The sequence below is a fragment of the Sinohyriopsis cumingii genome, unplaced genomic scaffold (genome assembly GCF_028554795.1).
Source record: "Sinohyriopsis cumingii isolate HCF-2022 unplaced genomic scaffold, ASM2855479v2 utg002479l, whole genome shotgun sequence".
NCBI classification, from domain to species: domain Eukaryota; kingdom Metazoa; phylum Mollusca; class Bivalvia; order Unionida; family Unionidae; genus Sinohyriopsis; species Sinohyriopsis cumingii.
Window position 1 is genome coordinate 543,815 of NW_028316224.1, and position 19,745 is coordinate 563,559.

The 19,745-nt window shown below is 33.8% G+C and overlaps 8 non-coding genes across 8 annotated transcripts; all 8 read left to right on the top strand.

Moving 5' to 3' along the window:
• The first annotated feature begins 1,715 nt into the window (after positions 1-1,715).
• LOC149770521 (5S ribosomal RNA) lies at positions 1,716-1,834 on the top strand. The gene has a single exon (XR_016418868.1). It is a non-coding gene; the product is annotated as a 5S ribosomal RNA (ribosomal RNA).
• Positions 1,835-2,734: 900 nt separating this feature from the next.
• On the top strand, positions 2,735-2,853 carry LOC149770522 (5S ribosomal RNA). Its single transcript, XR_016418563.1, has one exon. It is a non-coding gene; the product is annotated as a 5S ribosomal RNA (ribosomal RNA).
• A 3,563-nt stretch (positions 2,854-6,416) lies between these two features.
• LOC149770523 (5S ribosomal RNA) lies at positions 6,417-6,535 on the top strand. Its single transcript, XR_016418869.1, has one exon. It is a non-coding gene; the product is annotated as a 5S ribosomal RNA (ribosomal RNA).
• Positions 6,536-7,438: 903 nt separating this feature from the next.
• On the top strand, positions 7,439-7,557 carry LOC149770524 (5S ribosomal RNA). Its single transcript, XR_016418564.1, has one exon. It is a non-coding gene; the product is annotated as a 5S ribosomal RNA (ribosomal RNA).
• Positions 7,558-11,084: 3,527 nt separating this feature from the next.
• On the top strand, positions 11,085-11,203 carry LOC149770525 (5S ribosomal RNA). Its single transcript, XR_016418884.1, has one exon. It is a non-coding gene; the product is annotated as a 5S ribosomal RNA (ribosomal RNA).
• Positions 11,204-12,103: 900 nt separating this feature from the next.
• On the top strand, positions 12,104-12,222 carry LOC149770526 (5S ribosomal RNA). The gene has a single exon (XR_016418795.1). It is a non-coding gene; the product is annotated as a 5S ribosomal RNA (ribosomal RNA).
• Positions 12,223-15,774: 3,552 nt separating this feature from the next.
• On the top strand, positions 15,775-15,893 carry LOC149770527 (5S ribosomal RNA). Its single transcript, XR_016418694.1, has one exon. It is a non-coding gene; the product is annotated as a 5S ribosomal RNA (ribosomal RNA).
• A 900-nt stretch (positions 15,894-16,793) lies between these two features.
• LOC149770528 (5S ribosomal RNA) lies at positions 16,794-16,912 on the top strand. The gene has a single exon (XR_016418565.1). It is a non-coding gene; the product is annotated as a 5S ribosomal RNA (ribosomal RNA).
• The last annotated feature ends 2,833 nt before the right edge of the window (positions 16,913-19,745 follow it).

Genomic DNA, 19,745 nt, shown 5'->3' on the forward strand with positions numbered 1-19,745 from the left:
TACGTTTGTGTGTGTACATACATACATACATACGTGTATTATTTACATATAGTCTTGGATAATTTTAATTATTGGGATATGGATTTTAGATATCAACAGATACAAAGGAAACAAACGTTTCAATACATATAATGACATTTTCTTAAATTCTACATTGTATCATATTGACCTACTACTTGCTAGGCAAGCTGACTTTTATAAAATTTGCAAACTCCTTATATATATTTAAACTTACTTTTAGTATTCAACCAGAAAATAAGTACAGTGCAGAAAGATTGAAAATATTAATTCTTTCATATATATATATATATATATATATATATATATATATATATATATATATATATATATATATATATATATATATATGTGAGAGAGAGAGAGAGATGGGGGGATTCGGAATGGTTTAAACAGACTCTAAATTACACTGATAAAATGTACATCAGTCCAATGGTTAACATGATAGATTTCTATCAAGCTGGTTGCCCTATTGTACCCTTGAGCAAGACTACCCTCATTGCCTAACAAAACCAAGCAGTCTTTTGCCAGAACACCATAATGTGAACTTAGGCCATCTAAATCAAATTCCTATGTGAAATTTGCCAATATAAGCCAATACACTTTAATGCAAACTTAGCCAATCTAAACCAAATATCTTAATGGAAACTTAGCCAAACACCTTAATGTGAACTTAGCCCATCTAAACCAATGTACCATAATGTGAACTTAGCCCATCTAAACCAAGAAAAGAATAATGTGATATTGGCTCATATAAACAAAAACACCTTAATGCTATCTTAGCCAATCTAAACCAACCGACTTAATTTATTTTTATAAAGAATACAAAGTGAAAATTTAAATACTTTTCAGCATTATAAATGAAATCACAAATAGTCCATGAAAAGTTATATGACAAGTCCAAAAGGGTAGTGTTCCAAATGAATGCCAGTGGTTTTCTGAATGAAGTCCAATTATGAATGTGCTGATGTAATAACAATCTTGACGTGTGGCGATGATGTAATTTAGAATGTCCTTGAATGAATTCATAATAGTCCCAAAATAGCGATTTTTGATATTTGGACATTAGTATTGGGGTGTATGGACATATTTGTTTTGCTTATCAAAACGTTGGAAATCGCCGACACCATGCGGTATCGGCATAGGCTGCTTACTAGCCACAGGGGGCTCGTATCATTGCTTACAATGAAACTATCAGTCGTACATATAGTATAAAATGTATGACTGTCAGTTCAATTGTGAGCAACGATGCGAGCCCCTGTGCTTACTAGCCTGCCATGCAAACTTGACCGACCTTTCATCGAGATATACCTGCATGAAATCGAGAGAAATACGATTTATTTTCTCAGAAATAATTCCGAGTATAACATCATTTGTCGTTAATGAAGCTGACTGACGAAAGAAAACGACAACCTTGATGAAATTTGACACGGAACTCGCCATTGTATTACTATTCAAATGACTGCACAAATATGGCAACCTACATGTCAGTGACATCGGCGATCAAATAAGCTCTTGCTTCTTTACAGATTGAAACTGAAGGGATGTATTGTCGTAAGCAGAGCTCTCCCCTGTCTCTAATATATATATATATATGTGTGTGTGTGTGTGTGTGTGTGTGTGTGCGTGTGTGTGTAATATATCTTTGTAACGACGAAGAGACAACCTATATTAGTCTTAAATTTGTACATACAAATGTCTACGGCCATACCACGTTGAAAACACCGGTTCTCGTCCGATCACCGAAGTTAAGCAAGGTCGGGCCCGGTTAGTACTTGGATGGGTGACCGCCTGGGAATACCGGGTGCTGTAGGCATTTTTTAAATTTTTTTTTGGTTCCATCCTCACTGTGAGGATATGCGATCATATATGGCCAATATTTCTTGTTCACAAATCTGGTGCAAATTTTTCAGTTTCCTCTACCTCCAGGATCGAAATGGGCCGCCTCGTATGCCGTCCAGATCCTCCAAATTTCTTCTGATATTCCGGATTCAGCCTATAGCGAATAATTGCAACGTATGCAATCGATGTCTTTCATTTTGGATACTTGTCTGTGGTATTTCTTATTCAATAATTGATAGATATATTTGGAATGTATTATTTTTAATTATTTTAATTTATTTACCTGTTTTTAGCAGGGCACCAGTCTATCAGTGTGAAACTTGGCATCCCTTAGCGAATACTTCGAATATGGGCCATTGACAAAATAAATTGGTGTATAAATCTCTGTTTTGATTACAGTAAGTTTGGATGGATGTTCCCTGCTTCCACTTCCTTGCACTTTCTGTGTTTCCACAACTTTAACGTTTCCGAGCTGCAAGACGATATCCGTTTCAAATCAGATTCGAGTCCGTCTTTAAAGGTAGCTCATAGGCTGATGTCGATTATTTACCTATTGAATTAGTCAGTTGATACAAGATAAATAATAATAATAATAATAATGCCCAAAAACAACAAAAATGAACTGAATCTTCGTTTAAATGCATTGTTATTTAAGTCCATTTGAAGGTGTAAACCTCCGGTTAAGCAACTAATGTCCGAGTCCGAAAATGCCTGAATTACAAATTTGAATAATGTATGAAGGCAGTTTATCTATATAAGTTTTAATAAGTACACTTTAATTACTAATTTTACACGGCACATAAACGTAAACGTCTGTACATCGGAAACGGTGAAGAGAGAAGCGAATATAAGTCTTAAATTTACACACACTTGTGTCTACGGCCATACCACGTTGAAAGCACCGGTTCTCGTCCGATCACCGAAGTTAAGCAACGTCGGGCCCGGTTAGTACTTGGATGGGTGACCGCCTGGGAATACCGGGTGCTGTAGACTCCAATTTTTTTTTTTTCTTTTATAACTAAAAACAGTTGAAGTTTTTCTTTCTTTCTTTTATTGTAACTAAATTTACTTTATTCAATATAAATAATAAATAGAGCAATTTCTCGACTTTCATTTTCTCTTTTTCCTTAACTTTCTTCAATAATTCGGATCCTAAAAAAATCAAGTATAGGACCTGAATATAGCAAATGTTGCTTTGCACTTCTCTGCTCTTGGTTTCGATCCTTACTACTGGAATATGCGATCATAGATGACCAGTATTTCTTATTAACAAATTCGGTTCAATTTATCCAGTTTCCTCTACTTTTACTACCACAACAAGCTGCCTCCTTTCACGTCGAAATACTTCCTTCAAGTTTCTTCTCATATATTCCTGGTGTAGTCTCTAGCGCAGAGTTGCAAAATATGCGATCAATGTCTTTCATTTTGGGTACTTATTTGTGGTATTTCTTATTCACTAATTGATTGATAAATATGGAATGTATGAATTGTGAGAATTTTTTATATTAATTTATTGATTGATTGATTTCTTTTACAGCAGGGCCTCAGTCTGCCAGTGGGAAAATTGGCATCCTGTAGCGAATACTGTAAATATGGGCCATTGGCTAAATAAATTGGGTTATAAAATTCTGTTTTGATTACAGTAAGTTTAGATAGATATTCCATGCTTCCACTTTCTGTATTTCCACAACGTTAACTTCTACAAGTTGCAAGAAGAGATCCTTTGCAAATCTGATAAGACCCTATTTTTAAAGTTAGCTTACAGGCCGGTGTCGCTTATTTTAACCAAATGATAGGACAGAAAGAGGAATAATAATAATAATAATAACAACAACAATAATGTCCTGAATCTGCATTTTAAGTCAATTTCAACATGGAATTCTCCCCTTATCTGGGTCAGAAAATGGATGAGTGACAAATATGAGTATCTGAGGCCAGTTTTGCTTCTTTTGGATTAGAACTTTGAATCAGTATACACTTTAGTTACTAATATTATACTGCACACAAACATTTGTACATCGGAAACGTTGAAGAGATGTGTGACTAATCAGCCCAAAAGTCTTGAAAACGCATCAAGACAACAAATTATGTTTTACAGTCGAAATGTTGTTCTCACTAGAACTGAAATCATTTAATTTCTACTTAAATGCCCGAAAAATTTACAATTAAAACTACAATAAATGTTTTATACCTAGTCCCGCACAGTGACGTTTATCTGATTCCCTGTACTCACCGAGAGCATTCTGTGTCATATGGATGCATATCAAATGAAGTGAAAAGTAATGGAATACTCGCTTTTTTATTTATCCCTATGCATCGTGGTGCCCACACCATGATGAGACGCTGTTTCAATAAACCTTTTTATATATGTTCTTTACTATTCTTCCTTTTTCTTCTTGCTTTATCATACTGACACACGAGAGAGAGAGAGAGAGAGAGAGAGAGAGGGAGTATGCAACAAAGTTCGCATAACTTTATCAGCTATTAAGATTAATTGTACTTCTGTGTAATTTCATTTTTAACGCGTTATCCTATAACGATTGCAAACAAGGGCAAAAACTCTACTGATCTTACTCGATAATTATACCATACTGAATTAATAAGTTTATCTCGTAAAAACGGATCATATATATATCCTGGGTGGCTGAGGGTGTTTTAAGATATGTGTGTGTCTTTTGTGATATATATATATATATATATATATATATATATATATATATATATATATATATATATATATATATATATATATACGTTTGTGTGTGTACATACATACATACATACGTGTATTATTTACATATAGTCTTGGATAATTTTAATTATTGGGATATGGATTTTAGATATCAACAGATACAATATATATATATATATATATATATATATATATACGTTTGTGTGTGTACATACATACATACATACGTGTATTATTTACATATAGTCCTTGGATAATTTTAATTATTGGGATATGGATTTTAGATATCAACAGATACAAAGGAAACAAACGTTTCAATACATATAATGACATTTTCTTAAATTCTACATTGTATCATATTGACCTACTACTTGCTAGGCAAGCTGACTTTTATAAAATTTGCAAACTCCTTATATATATTTAAACTTACTTTTAGTATTCAACCAGAAAATCAGTACAGTGCAGAAAGATTGAAAATATTATTTCTTTCATATATATATATATATATATATATATGTGAGAGAGAGAGAGAGAGAGATGGGGGGATTCGGAATGGTTTAAACAGACTCTAAATTACACTGATAAAATGTACATCAGTCCAATGGTTAACATGATAGATTTCTATCAAGCTGGTTGCCCTATTGTACCCTTGAGCAAGACTACCCTCATTGCCTAACAAAACCAAGCAGTCTTTTGCCAGAACACCATAATGTGAACTTAGGCCATCTAAATCAAATTCCTATGTGAAATTTGCCAATATAAGCCAATACACTTTAATGCAAACTTAGCCAATCTAAACCAAATATCTTAATGGAAACTTAGCCAAACACCTTAATGTGAACTTAGCCCATCTAAACCAATGTACCATAATGTGAACTTAGCCCATCTAAACCAAGAAAAGAATAATGTGATATTGGCTCATATAAACAAAAACACCTTAATGCTATCTTAGCCAATCTAAACCAACCGACTTAATTTATTTTTATAAAGAATACAAAGTGAAAATTTAAATACTTTTCAGCATTATAAATGAAATCACAAATAGTCCATGAAAAGTTATATGACAAGTCCAAAAGGGTAGTGTTCCAAATGAATGCCAGTGGTTTTCTGAATGAAGTCCAATTTTGAATGTGCTGATGTAATAACAATCTTGACGTGTGGCGATGATGTAATTTAGAATGTCCTTGAATGAATTCATAATAGTCCCAAAATAGCGATTTTTGATATTTGGACATTAGTATTGGGGTGTATGGACATATTTGTTTTGCTTATCAAAACGTTGGAAATCGCCGACACCATGCGGTATCGGCATAGGCTGCTTACTAGCCACAGGGGGCTCGTATCATTGCTTACAATGAAACTATCAGTCGTACATATAGTATAAAATGTATGACTGTCAGTTCAATTGTGAGCAACGATGCGAGCCCCTGTGCTTACTAGCCTGCCATGCAAACTTGACCGACCTTTCATCGAGATATACCTGCATGAAATCGAGAGAAATACGATTTATTTTCTCAGAAATAATTCCGAGTATAACATCATTTGTCGTTAATGAAGCTGACTGACGAAAGAAAACGACAACCTTGATGAAATTTGACACGGAACTCGCCATTGTATTACTATTCAAATGACTGCACAAATATGGCAACCTACATGTCAGTGACATCGGCGATCAAATAAGCTCTTGCTTCTTTACAGATTGAAACTGAAGGGATGTATTGTCGTAAGCAGAGCTCTCCCCTGTCTCTAATATATATATATATGTGTGTGTGTGTGTGTGTGTGTGTGTGTGCGTGTGTGTGTAATATATCTTTGTAACGACGAAGAGACAACCTATATTAGTCTTAAATTTGTACATACAAATGTCTACGGCCATACCACGTTGAAAACACCGGTTCTCGTCCGATCACCGAAGTTAAGCAAGGTCGGGCCCGGTTAGTACTTGGATGGGTGACCGCCTGGGAATACCGGGTGCTGTAGGCATTTTTTAAATTTTTTTTTGGTTCCATCCTCACTGTGAGGATATGCGATCATATATGGCCAATATTTCTTGTTCACAAATCTGGTGCAAATTTTTCAGTTTCCTCTACCTCCAGGATCGAAATGGGCCGCCTCGTATGCCGTCCAGATCCTCCAAATTTCTTCTGATATTCCGGATTCAGCCTATAGCGAATAATTGCAACGTATGCAATCGATGTCTTTCATTTTGGATACTTGTCTGTGGTATTTCTTATTCAATAATTGATAGATATATTTGGAATGTATTATTTTTAATTATTTTAATTTATTTACCTGTTTTTAGCAGGGCACCAGTCTATCAGTGTGAAACTTGGCATCCCTTAGCGAATACTTCGAATATGGGCCATTGACAAAATAAATTGGTGTATAAATCTCTGTTTTGATTACAGTAAGTTTGGATGGATGTTCCCTGCTTCCACTTCCTTGCACTTTCTGTGTTTCCACAACTTTAACGTTTCCGAGCTGCAAGACGATATCCGTTTCAAATCAGATTCGAGTCCGTCTTTAAAGGTAGCTCATAGGCTGATGTCGATTATTTACCTATTGAATTAGTCAGTTGATACAAGATAAATAATAATAATAATAATAATAATGCCCAAAAACAACAAAAATGAACTGAATCTTCGTTTAAATGCATTGTTATTTAAGTCCATTTGAAGGTGTAAACCTCCGGTTAAGCAACTAATGTCCGAGTCCGAAAATGCCTGAATTACAAATTTGAATAATGTATGAAGGCAGTTTATCTATATAAGTTTTAATAAGTACACTTTAATTACTAATTTTACACGGCACATAAACGTAAACGTCTGTACATCGGAAACGGTGAAGAGAGAAGCGAATATAAGTCTTAAATTTACACACACTTGTGTCTACGGCCATACCACGTTGAAAGCACCGGTTCTCGTCCGATCACCGAAGTTAAGCAACGTCGGGCCCGGTTAGTACTTGGATGGGTGACCGCCTGGGAATACCGGGTGCTGTAGACTCTAATTTTTTTTTTTTCTTTTATAACTAAAAGCAGTTGAAGTTTTTCTTTCTTTCTTTTATTGTAACTAAATTTACTTTATTCAATATAAATAATAAATAGAGCAATTTCTCGACTTTCATTTTCTCTTTTTCCTTAACTTTCTTCAATAATTCGGATCCTAAAAAAATCAAGTATAGGACCTGAATATAGCAAATGTTGCTTTGCACTTCTCTGCTCTTGGTTTCGATCCTTACTACTGGAATATGCGATCATAGATGACCAGTATTTCTTATTAACAAATTCGGTTCAATTTATCCAGTTTCCTCTACTTTTACTACCACAACAAGCTGCCTCCTTTCACGTCGAAATACTTCCTTCAAGTTTCTTCTCATATATTCCTGGTGTAGTCTCTAGCGCAGAGTTGCAAAATATGCGATCAATGTCTTTCATTTTGGGTACTTATTTGTGGTATTTCTTATTCACTAATTGATTGATAAATATGGAATGTATGAATTGTGAGAATTTTTTATATTAATTTATTGATTGATTGATTTCTTTTACAGCAGGGCCTCAGTCTGCCAGTGGGAAAATTGGCATCCTGTAGCGAATACTGTAAATATGGGCCATTGGCTAAATAAATTGGGTTATAAAATTCTGTTTTGATTACAGTAAGTTTAGATAGATATTCCATGCTTCCACTTTCTGTATTTCCACAACGTTAACTTCTACAAGTTGCAAGAAGAGATCCTTTGCAAATCTGATAAGACCCTATTTTTAAAGTTAGCTTACAGGCCGGTGTCGCTTATTTTAACCAAATGATAGGACAGAAAGAGGAATAATAATAATAATAATAACAACAACAATAATGTCCTGAATCTGCATTTTAAGTCAATTTCAACATGGAATTCTCCCCTTATCTGGGTCAGAAAATGGATGAGTGACAAATATGAGTATCTGAGGCCAGTTTTGCTTCTTTTGGATTAGAACTTTGAATCAGTATACACTTTAGTTACTAATATTATACTGCACACAAACATTTGTACATCGGAAACGTTGAAGAGATGTGTGACTAATCAGCCCAAGAGTCTTGAAAACGCATCAAGACAACAAATTATGTTTTACAGTCGAAATGTTGTTCTCACTAGAACTGAAATCATTTAATTTCTACTTAAATGCCCGAAAAATTTACAATTAAAACTACAATAAATGTTTTATACCTAGTCCCGCACAGTGACGTTTATCTGATTCCCTGTACTCACCGAGAGCATTCTGTGTCATATGGATGCATATCAAATGAAGTGAAAAGTAATGGAATACTCGCTTTTTTATTTATCCCTATGCATCGTGGTGCCCACACCATGATGAGACGCTGTTTCAATAAACCTTTTTATATATGTTCTTTACTGTTCTTCCTTTTTCTTCTTGCTTTATCATACTGACACACGAGAGAGAGAGAGAGAGAGAGAGAGAGAGAGAGAGAGTATGCAACAAAGTTCGCATAACTTTATCAGCTATTAACATTAATTGTACTTCTGTGTAATTTTATTTTTAACGCGTTATCCTATAACGATTGCAAACAAGGGCAAAAACTCTACTGATCTTACTCGATAATTATACCATACTGAATTAATAAGTTTATCTCGTAAAAACGGATCATATATATATCCTGGGTGGCTGAGGGTGTTTTAAGATATGTGTGTGTCTTTTGTGATATATATATATATATATATATATATATATATATATATATATATATATATATATATATATATATATATATATACGTTTGTGTGTGTACATACATACATACATACGTGTATTATTTACATATAGTCTTGGATAATTTTAATTATTGGGATATGGATTTTAGATATCAACAGATACAAAGGAAACAAACGTTTCAATACATATAATGACATTTTCTTAAATTCTACATTGTATCATATTGACCTACTACTTGCTAGGCAAGCTGACTTTTATAAAATTTGCAAACTCCTTATATATATTTAAACTTACTTTTAGTATTCAACCAGAAAATCAGTACAGTGTAGAAAGATTGAAAATATTATTTCTTTCATATATATATATATATATATATATATATATATATATATATATATATATATATATATATATGTGAGAGAGAGAGAGAGAGATGGGGGGATTCGGAATGGTTTAAACAGACTCTAAATTACACTGATAAAATGTACATCAGTCCAATGGTTAACATGATAGATTTCTATCAAGCTGGTTGCCCTATTGTACCCTTGAGCAAGACTACCCTCATTGCCTAACAAAACCAAGCAGTCTTTTGCCAGAACACCATAATGTGAACTTAGGCCATCTAAATCAAATTCCTATGTGAAATTTGCCAATATAAGCCAATACACTTTAATGCAAACTTAGCCAATCTAAACCAAATATCTTAATGGAAACTTAGCCAAACACCTTAATGTGAACTTAGCCCATCTAAACCAATGTACCATAATGTGAACTTAGCCCATCTAAACCAAGAAAAGAATAATGTGATATTGGCTCATATAAACAAAAACACCTTAATGCTATCTTAGCCAATCTAAACCAACCGACTTAATTTATTTTTATAAAGAATACAAAGTGAAAATTTAAATACTTTTCAGCATTATAAATGAAATCACAAATAGTCCATGAAAAGTTATATGACAAGTCCAAAAGGGTAGTGTTCCAAATGAATGCCAGTGGTTTTCTGAATGAAGTCCAATTTTGAATGTGCTGATGTAATAACAATCTTGACGTGTGGCGATGATGTAATTTAGAATGTCCTTGAATGAATTCATAATAGTCCCAAAATAGCGATTTTTGATATTTGGACATTAGTATTGGGGTGTATGGACATATTTGTTTTGCTTATCAAAACGTTGGAAATCGCCGACACCATGCGGTATCGGCATAGGCTGCTTACTAGCCACAGGGGGCTCGTATCATTGCTTACAATGAAACTATCAGTCGTACATATAGTATAAAATGTATGACTGTCAGTTCAATTGTGAGCAACGATGCGAGCCCCTGTGCTTACTAGCCTGCCATGCAAACTTGACCGACCTTTCATCGAGATATACCTGCATGAAATCGAGAGAAATACGATTTATTTTCTCAGAAATAATTCCGAGTATAACATCATTTGTCGTTAATGAAGCTGACTGACGAAAGAAAACGACAACCTTGATGAAATTTGACACGGAACTCGCCATTGTATTACTATTCAAATGACTGCACAAATATGGCAACCTACATGTCAGTGACATCGGCGATCAAATAAGCTCTTGCTTCTTTACAGATTGAAACTGAAGGGATGTATTGTCGTAAGCAGAGCTCTCCCCTGTCTCTAATATATATATATATATATATATATATATATATATATATATATATATATATATATATATATATATATATATATATATGTGTGTGTGTGTGTGTGTGTGTGTATGTGTGCGTGTGTGTGTAATATATCTTTGTAACGACGAAGAGACAACCTATATTAGTCTTAAATTTGTACATACAAATGTCTACGGCCATACCACGTTGAAAACACCGGTTCTCGTCCGATCACCGAAGTTAAGCAAGGTCGGGCCCGGTTAGTACTTGGATGGGTGACCGCCTGGGAATACCGGGTACTGTAGGCATTTTTTAAATTTTTTTTTGGTTCCATCCTCACTGTGAGGATATGCGATCATATATGGCCAATATTTCTTGTTCACAAATCTGGTGCAAATTTTTCAGTTTCCTCTACCTCCAGGATCGAAATGGGCCGCCTCGTATGCCGTCCAGATCCTCCAAATTTCTTCTGATATTCCGGATTCAGCCTATAGCGAATAATTGCAACGTATGCAATCGATGTCTTTCATTTTGGATACTTGTCTGTGGTATTTCTTATTCAATAATTGATAGATATATTTGGAATGTATTATTTTTAATTATTTTAATTTATTTACCTGTTTTTAGCAGGGCACCAGTCTATCAGTGTGAAACTTGGCATCCCTTAGCGAATACTTCGAATATGGGCCATTGACAAAATAAATTGGTGTATAAATCTCTGTTTTGATTACAGTAAGTTTGGATGGATGTTCCCTGCTTCCACTTCCTTGCACTTTCTGTGTTTCCACAACTTTAACGTTTCCGAGCTGCAAGACGATATCCGTTTCAAATCAGATTCGAGTCCGTCTTTAAAGGTAGCTCATAGGCTGATGTCGATTATTTACCTATTGAATTAGTCAGTTGATACAAGATAAATAATAATAATAATAATAATGCCCAAAAACAACAAAAATGAACTGAATCTTCGTTTAAATGCATTGTTATTTAAGTCCATTTGAAGGTGTAAACCTCCGGTTAAGCAACTAATGTCCGAGTCCGAAAATGCCTGAATTACAAATTTGAATAATGTATGAAGGCAGTTTATCTATATAAGTTTTAATAAGTACACTTTAATTACTAATTTTACACGGCACATAAACGTAAACGTCTGTACATCGGAAACGGTGAAGAGAGAAGCGAATATAAGTCTTAAATTTACACACACTTGTGTCGACGGCCATACCACGTTGAAAGCACCGGTTCTCGTCCGATCACCGAAGTTAAGCAACGTCGGGCCCGGTTAGTACTTGGATGGGTGACCGCCTGGGAATACCGGGTGCTGTAGACTCTAATTTTTTTTTTTCTTTTATAACTAAAAGCAGTTGAAGTTTTTCTTTCTTTCTTTTATTGTAACTAAATTTACTTTATTCAATATAAATAATAAATAGAGCAATTTCTCGACTTTCATTTTCTCTTTTTCCTTAACTTTCTTCAATAATTCGGATCCTAAAAAAATCAAGTATAGGACCTGAATATAGCAAATGTTGCTTTGCACTTCTCTGCTCTTGGTTTCGATCCTTACTACTGGAATATGCGATCATAGATGACCAGTATTTCTTATTAACAAATTCGGTTCAATTTATCCAGTTTCCTCTACTTTTACTACCACAACAAGCTGCCTCCTTTCACGTCGAAATACTTCCTTCAAGTTTCTTCTCATATATTCCTGGTGTAGTCTCTAGCGCAGAGTTGCAAAATATGCGATCAATGTCTTTCATTTTGGGTACTTATTTGTGGTATTTCTTATTCACTAATTGATTGATAAATATGGAATGTATGAATTGTGAGAATTTTTTATATTAATTTATTGATTGATTGATTTCTTTTACAGCAGGGCCTCAGTCTGCCAGTGGGAAAATTGGCATCCTGTAGCGAATACTGTAAATATGGGCCATTGGCTAAATAAATTGGGTTATAAAATTCTGTTTTGATTACAGTAAGTTTAGATAGATATTCCATGCTTCCACTTTCTGTATTTCCACAACGTTAACTTCTACAAGTTGCAAGAAGAGATCCTTTGCAAATCTGATAAGACCCTATTTTTAAAGTTAGCTTACAGGCCGGTGTCGCTTATTTTAACCAAATGATAGGACAGAAAGAGGAATAATAATAATAATAATAACAACAACAATAATGTCCTGAATCTGCATTTTAAGTCAATTTCAACATGGAATTCTCCCCTTATCTGGGTCAGAAAATGGATGAGTGACAAATATGAGTATCTGAGGCCAGTTTTGCTTCTTTTGGATTAGAACTTTGAATCAGTATACACTTTAGTTACTAATATTATACTGCACACAAACATTTGTACATCGGAAACGTTGAAGAGATGTGTGACTAATCAGCCCAAGAGTCTTGAAAACGCATCAAGACAACAAATTATGTTTTACAGTCGAAATGTTGTTCTCACTAGAACTGAAATCATTTAATTTCTACTTAAATGCCCGAAAAATTTACAATTAAAACTACAATAAATGTTTTATACCTAGTCCCGCACAGTGACGTTTATCTGATTCCCTGTACTCACCGAGAGCATTCTGTGTCATATGGATGCATATCAAATGAAGTGAAAAGTAATGGAATACTCGCCTTTTTATTTATCCCTATGCATCGTGGTGCCCACACCATGATGAGACGCTGTTTCAATAAACCTTTTTATATATGTTCTTTACTGTTCTTCCTTTTTCTTCTTGCTTTATCATACTGACACACGAGAGAGAGAGAGAGAGAGAGAGAGAGAGAGAGTATGCAACAAAGTTCGCATAACTTTATCAGCTATTAACATTAATTGTACTTCTGTGTAATTTTATTTTTAACGCGTTATCCTATAACGATTGCAAACAAGGGCAAAAACTCTACTGATCTTACTCGATAATTATACCATACTGAATTAATAAGTTTATCTCGTAAAAACGGATCATATATATATCCTGGGTGGCTGAGGGTGTTTTAAGATATGTGTGTGTCTTTTGTGATATATATATATATATATATATATATATATATATATATATATATATATATATATATATATATACGTTTGTGTGTGTACATACATACATACATACGTGTATTATTTACATATAGTCTTGGATAATTTTAATTATTGGGATATGGATTTTAGATATCAACAGATACAAAGGAAACAAACGTTTCAATACATATAATGACATTTTCTTAAATTCTACATTGTATCATATTGACCTACTACTTGCTAGGCAAGCTGACTTTTATAAAATTTGCAAACTCCTTATATATATTTAAACTTACTTTTAGTATTCAACCAGAAAATCAGTACAGTGCAGAAAGATTGAAAATATTATTTCTTTCATATATATATATATATATATATATATATATATATATATATATATATATATGTGTGTGTGTGAGAGAGAGAGAGAGATGGGGGGATTCGGAATGGTTTAAACAGACTCTAAATTACACTGATAAAATGTACATCAGTCCAATGGTTAACATGATAGATTTCTATCAAGCTGGTTGCCCTATTGTACCCTTGAGCAAGACTACCCTCATTGCCTAACAAAACCAAGCAGTCTTTCGCCAGAACACCATAATGTGAACTTAGGCCATCTAAATCAAATTCCTATGTGAAATTTGCCAATATAAGCCAATACACTTTAATGCAAACTTAGCCAATCTAAACCAAATATCTTAATGGAAACTTAGCCAAACACCTTAATGTGAACTTAGCCCATCTAAACCAATGTACCATAATGTGAACTTAGCCCATCTAAACCAAGAAAAGAATAATGTGATATTGGCTCATATAAACAAAAACAACTTAATGCTATCTTAGCCAATCTAAACCAACCGACTTAATTTATTTTTATAAAGAATACAAAGTGAAAATTTAAATACTTTTCAGCATTATAAATGAAATCACAAATAGTCCATGAAAAGTTATATGACAAGTCCAAAAGGGTAGTGTTCCAAATGAATGCCAGTGGTTTTCTGAATGAAGTCCAATTTTGAATGTGCTGATGTAATAACAATCTTGACGTGTGGCGATGATGTAATTTAGAATGTCCTTGAATGAATTCATAATAGTCCCAAAATAGCGATTTTTGATATTTGGACATTAGTATTGGGGTGTATGGACATATTTGTTTTGCTTATCAAAACGTTGGAAATCGCCGACACCATGCGGTATCGGCATAGGCTGCTTACTAGCCACAGGGGGCTCGTATCATTGCTTACAATGAAACTATCAGTCGTACATATAGTATAAAATGTATGACTGTCAGTTCAATTGTGAGCAACGATGCGAGCCCCTGTGCTTACTAGCCTGCCATGCAAACTTGACCGACCTTTCATCGAGATATACCTGCATGAAATCGAGAGAAATACGATTTATTTTCTCAGAAATAATTCCGAGTATAACATCATTTGTCGTTAATGAAGCTGACTGACGAAAGAAAACGACAACCTTGATGAAATTTGACACGGAACTCGCCATTGTATTACTATTCAAATGACTGCACAAATATGGCAACCTACATGTCAGTGACATCGGCGATCAAATAAGCTCTTGCTTCTTTACAGATTGAAACTGAAGGGATGTATTGTCGTAAGCAGAGCTCTCCCCTGTCTCTAATATATATCTATATATATATATATATATATATATATATATATATATATATATATATATATATATATATATATATATATATATATATATATATATATATATATATATATATATGTGTGTGTGTGTGTGTGTGTGTGTGTGTGTGTGTGTGTGCGTGTGTGTGTAATATATCTTTGTAACGACGAAGAGACAACCTATATTAGTCTTAAATTTGTACATACAAATGTCTACGGCCATACCACGTTGAAAACACCGGTTCTCGTCCGATCACCGAAGTTAAGCAACGTCGGGCCCGGTTAGTACTTGGATGGGTGACCGCCTGGGAATACCGGGTGCTGTAGGCATTTTTTAAATTTTTTTTTGGTTCCATCCTCACTGTGAGGATATGCGATCATATATGGCCAATATTTCTTGTTCACAAATCTGGTGCAAATTTTTCAGTTTCCTCTACCTCCAGGATCGAAATGGGCCGCCTCGTATGCCGTCCAGATCCTCCAAATTTCTTCTGATATTCCGGATTCAGCCTATAGCGAATAATTGCAACGTATGCAATCGATGTCTTTCATTTTGGATACTTGTCTGTGGTATTTCTTATTCAATAATTGATAGATATATTTGGAATGTATTATTTTTAATTATTTTAATTTATTTACCTGTTTTTAGCAGGGCACCAGTCTATCAGTGTGAAACTTGGCATCCCTTAGCGAATACTTCGAATATGGGCCATTGACAAAATAAATTGGTGTATAAATCTCTGTTTTGATTACAGTAAGTTTGGATGGATGTTCCCTGCTTCCACTTCCTTGCACTTTCTGTGTTTCCACAACTTTAACGTTTCCGAGCTGCAAGACGATATCCGTTTCAAATCAGATTCGAGTCCGTCTTTAAAGGTAGCTCATAGGCTGATGTCGATTATTTACCTATTGAATTAGTCAGTTGATACAAGATAAATAATAATAATAATAATAATGCCCAAAAACAACAAAAATGAACTGAATCTTCGTTTAAATGCATTGTTATTTAAGTCCATTTGAAGGTGTAAACCTCCGGTTAAGCAACTAATGTCCGAGTCCGAAAATGCCTGAATTACAAATTTGAATAATGTATGAAGGCAGTTTATCTATATAAGTTTTAATAAGTACACTTTAATTACTAATTTTACACGGCACATAAACGTAAACGTCTGTACATCGGAAACGGTGAAGAGAGAAGCGAATATAAGTCTTAAATTTACACACACTTGTGTCTACGGCCATACCACGTTGAAAGCACCGGTTCTCGTCCGATCACCGAAGTTAAGCAACGTCGGGCCCGGTTAGTACTTGGATGGGTGACCGCCTGGGAATACCGGGTGCTGTAGACTCTAATTTTTTTTTTTTTCTTTTATAACTAAAAACAGTTGAAGTTTTTCTTTCTTTCTTTTATTGTAACTAAATTTACTTTATTCAATATAAATAATAAATAGAGCAATTTCTCGACTTTCATTTTCTCTTTTTCCTTAACTTTCTTCAATAATTCGGATCCTAAAAAAATCAAGTATAGGACCTGAATATAGCAAATGTTGCTTTGCACTTCTCTGCTCTTGGTTTCGATCCTTACTACTGGAATATGCGATCATAGATGACCAGTATTTCTTATTAACAAATTCGGTTCAATTTATCCAGTTTCCTCTACTTTTACTACCACAACAAGCTGCCTCCTTTCACGTCGAAATACTTCCTTCAAGTTTCTTCTCATATATTCCTGGTGTAGTCTCTAGCGCAGAGTTGCAAAATATGCGATCAATGTCTTTCATTTTGGGTACTTATTTGTGGTATTTCTTATTCACTAATTGATTGATAAATATGGAATGTATGAATTGTGAGAATTTTTTATATTAATTTATTGATTGATTGATTTCTTTTACAGCAGGGCCTCAGTCTGCCAGTGGGAAAATTGGCATCCTGTAGCGAATACTGTAAATATGGGCCATTGGCTAAATAAATTGGGTTATAAAATTCTGTTTTGATTACAGTAAGTTTAGATAGATATTCCATGCTTCCACTTTCTGTATTTCCACAACGTTAACTTCTACAAGTTGCAAGAAGAGATCCTTTGCAAATCTGATAAGACCCTATTTTTAAAGTTAGCTTACAGGCCGGTGTCGCTTATTTTAACCAAATGATAGGACAGAAAGAGGAATAATAATAATAATAATAACAACAACAATAATGTCCTGAATCTGCATTTTAAGTCAATTTCAACATGGAATTCTCCCCTTATCTGGGTCAGAAAATGGATGAGTGACAAATATGAGTATCTGAGGCCAGTTTTGCTTCTTTTGGATTAGAACTTTGAATCAGTATACACTTTAGTTACTAATATTATACTGCACACAAACATTTGTACATCGGAAACGTTGAAGAGATGTGTGACTAATCAGCCCAAGAGTCTTGAAAACGCATCAAGACAACAAATTATGTTTTACAGTCGAAATGTTGTTCTCACTAGAACTGAAATCATTTAATTTCTACTTAAATGCCCGAAAAATTTACAATTAAAACTACAATAAATGTTTTATACCTAGTCCCGCACAGTGACGTTTATCTGATTCCCTGTACTCACCGAGAGCATTCTGTGTCATATGGATGCATATCAAATGAAGTGAAAAGTAATGGAATACTCGCTTTTTTATTTATCCCTATGCATCGTGGTGCCCACACCATGATGAGACGCTGTTTCAATAAACCTTTTTATATATGTTCTTTACTGTTCTTCCTTTTTCTTCTTGCTTTATCATACTGACACACGAGAGAGAGAGAGAGAGAGAGAGAGAGAGAGAGTATGCAACAAAGTTCGCATAACTTTATCAGCTATTAACATTAATTGTACTTCTGTGTAATTTTATTTTTAACGCGTTATCCTATAACGATTGCAAACAAGGGCAAAAACTCTACTGATCTTACTCGATAATTATACCATACTGAATTAATAAGTTTATCTCGTAAAAACGGATCATATATATATCCTGGGTGGCTGAGGGTGTTTTAAGATATGTGTGTGTCTTTTGTGATATATATATATATATATATATATATATATATATATATATATATATATATATATATATATATATATATATATATACGTTTGTGTGTGTACATACATACATACATACGTGTATTATTTACATATAGTCTTGGATAATTTTAATTATTGGGATATGGATTTTAGATATCAACAGATACAAAGGAAACAAACGTTTCAATACATATAATGACATTTTCTTAAATTCTACATTGTATCATATTGACCTACTACTTGCTAGGCAAGCTGACTTTTATAAAATTTGCAAACTCCTTATATATATTTAAACTTACTTTTAGTATTCAACCAGAAAATCAGTACAGTGCAGAAAGATTGAAAATATTATTTCTTTCATATATATATATATATATATATATATATATATATATATATATATATATGTGTGTGTGTGAGAGAGAGAGAGAGATGGGGGGATTCGGAATGGTTTAAACAGACTCTAAATTACACTGATAAAATGTACATCAGTCCAATGGTTAACATGATAGATTTCTATCAAGCTGGTTGCCCTATTGTACCCTTGAGCAAGACTACCCTCATTGCCTAACAAAACCAAGCAGTCTTTCGCCAGAACACCATAATGTGAACTTAGGCCATCTAAATCAAATTCCTATGTGAAATTTGCCAATATAAGCCAATACACTTTAATGCAAACTTAGCCAATCTAAACCAAATATCTTAATGGAAACTTAGCCAAACACCTTAATGTGAACTTAGCCCATCTAAACCAATGTACCATAATGTGAACTTAGCCCATCTAAACCAAGAAAAGAATAATGTGATATTGGCTCATATAAACAAAAACAACTTAATGCTATCTTAGCCAATCTAAACCAACCGACTTAATTTATTTTTATAAAGAATACAAAGTGAAAATTTAAATACTTTTCAGCATTATAAATGAAATCACAAATAGTCCATGAAAAGTTATATGACAAGTCCAAAAGGGTAGTGTTCCAAATGAATGCCAGTGGTTTTCTGAATGAAGTCCAATTTTGAATGTGCTGATGTAATAACAATCTTGACGTGTGGCGATGATGTAATTTAGAATGTCCTTGAATGAATTCATAATAGTCCCAAAATAGCGATTTTTGATATTTGGACATTAGTAT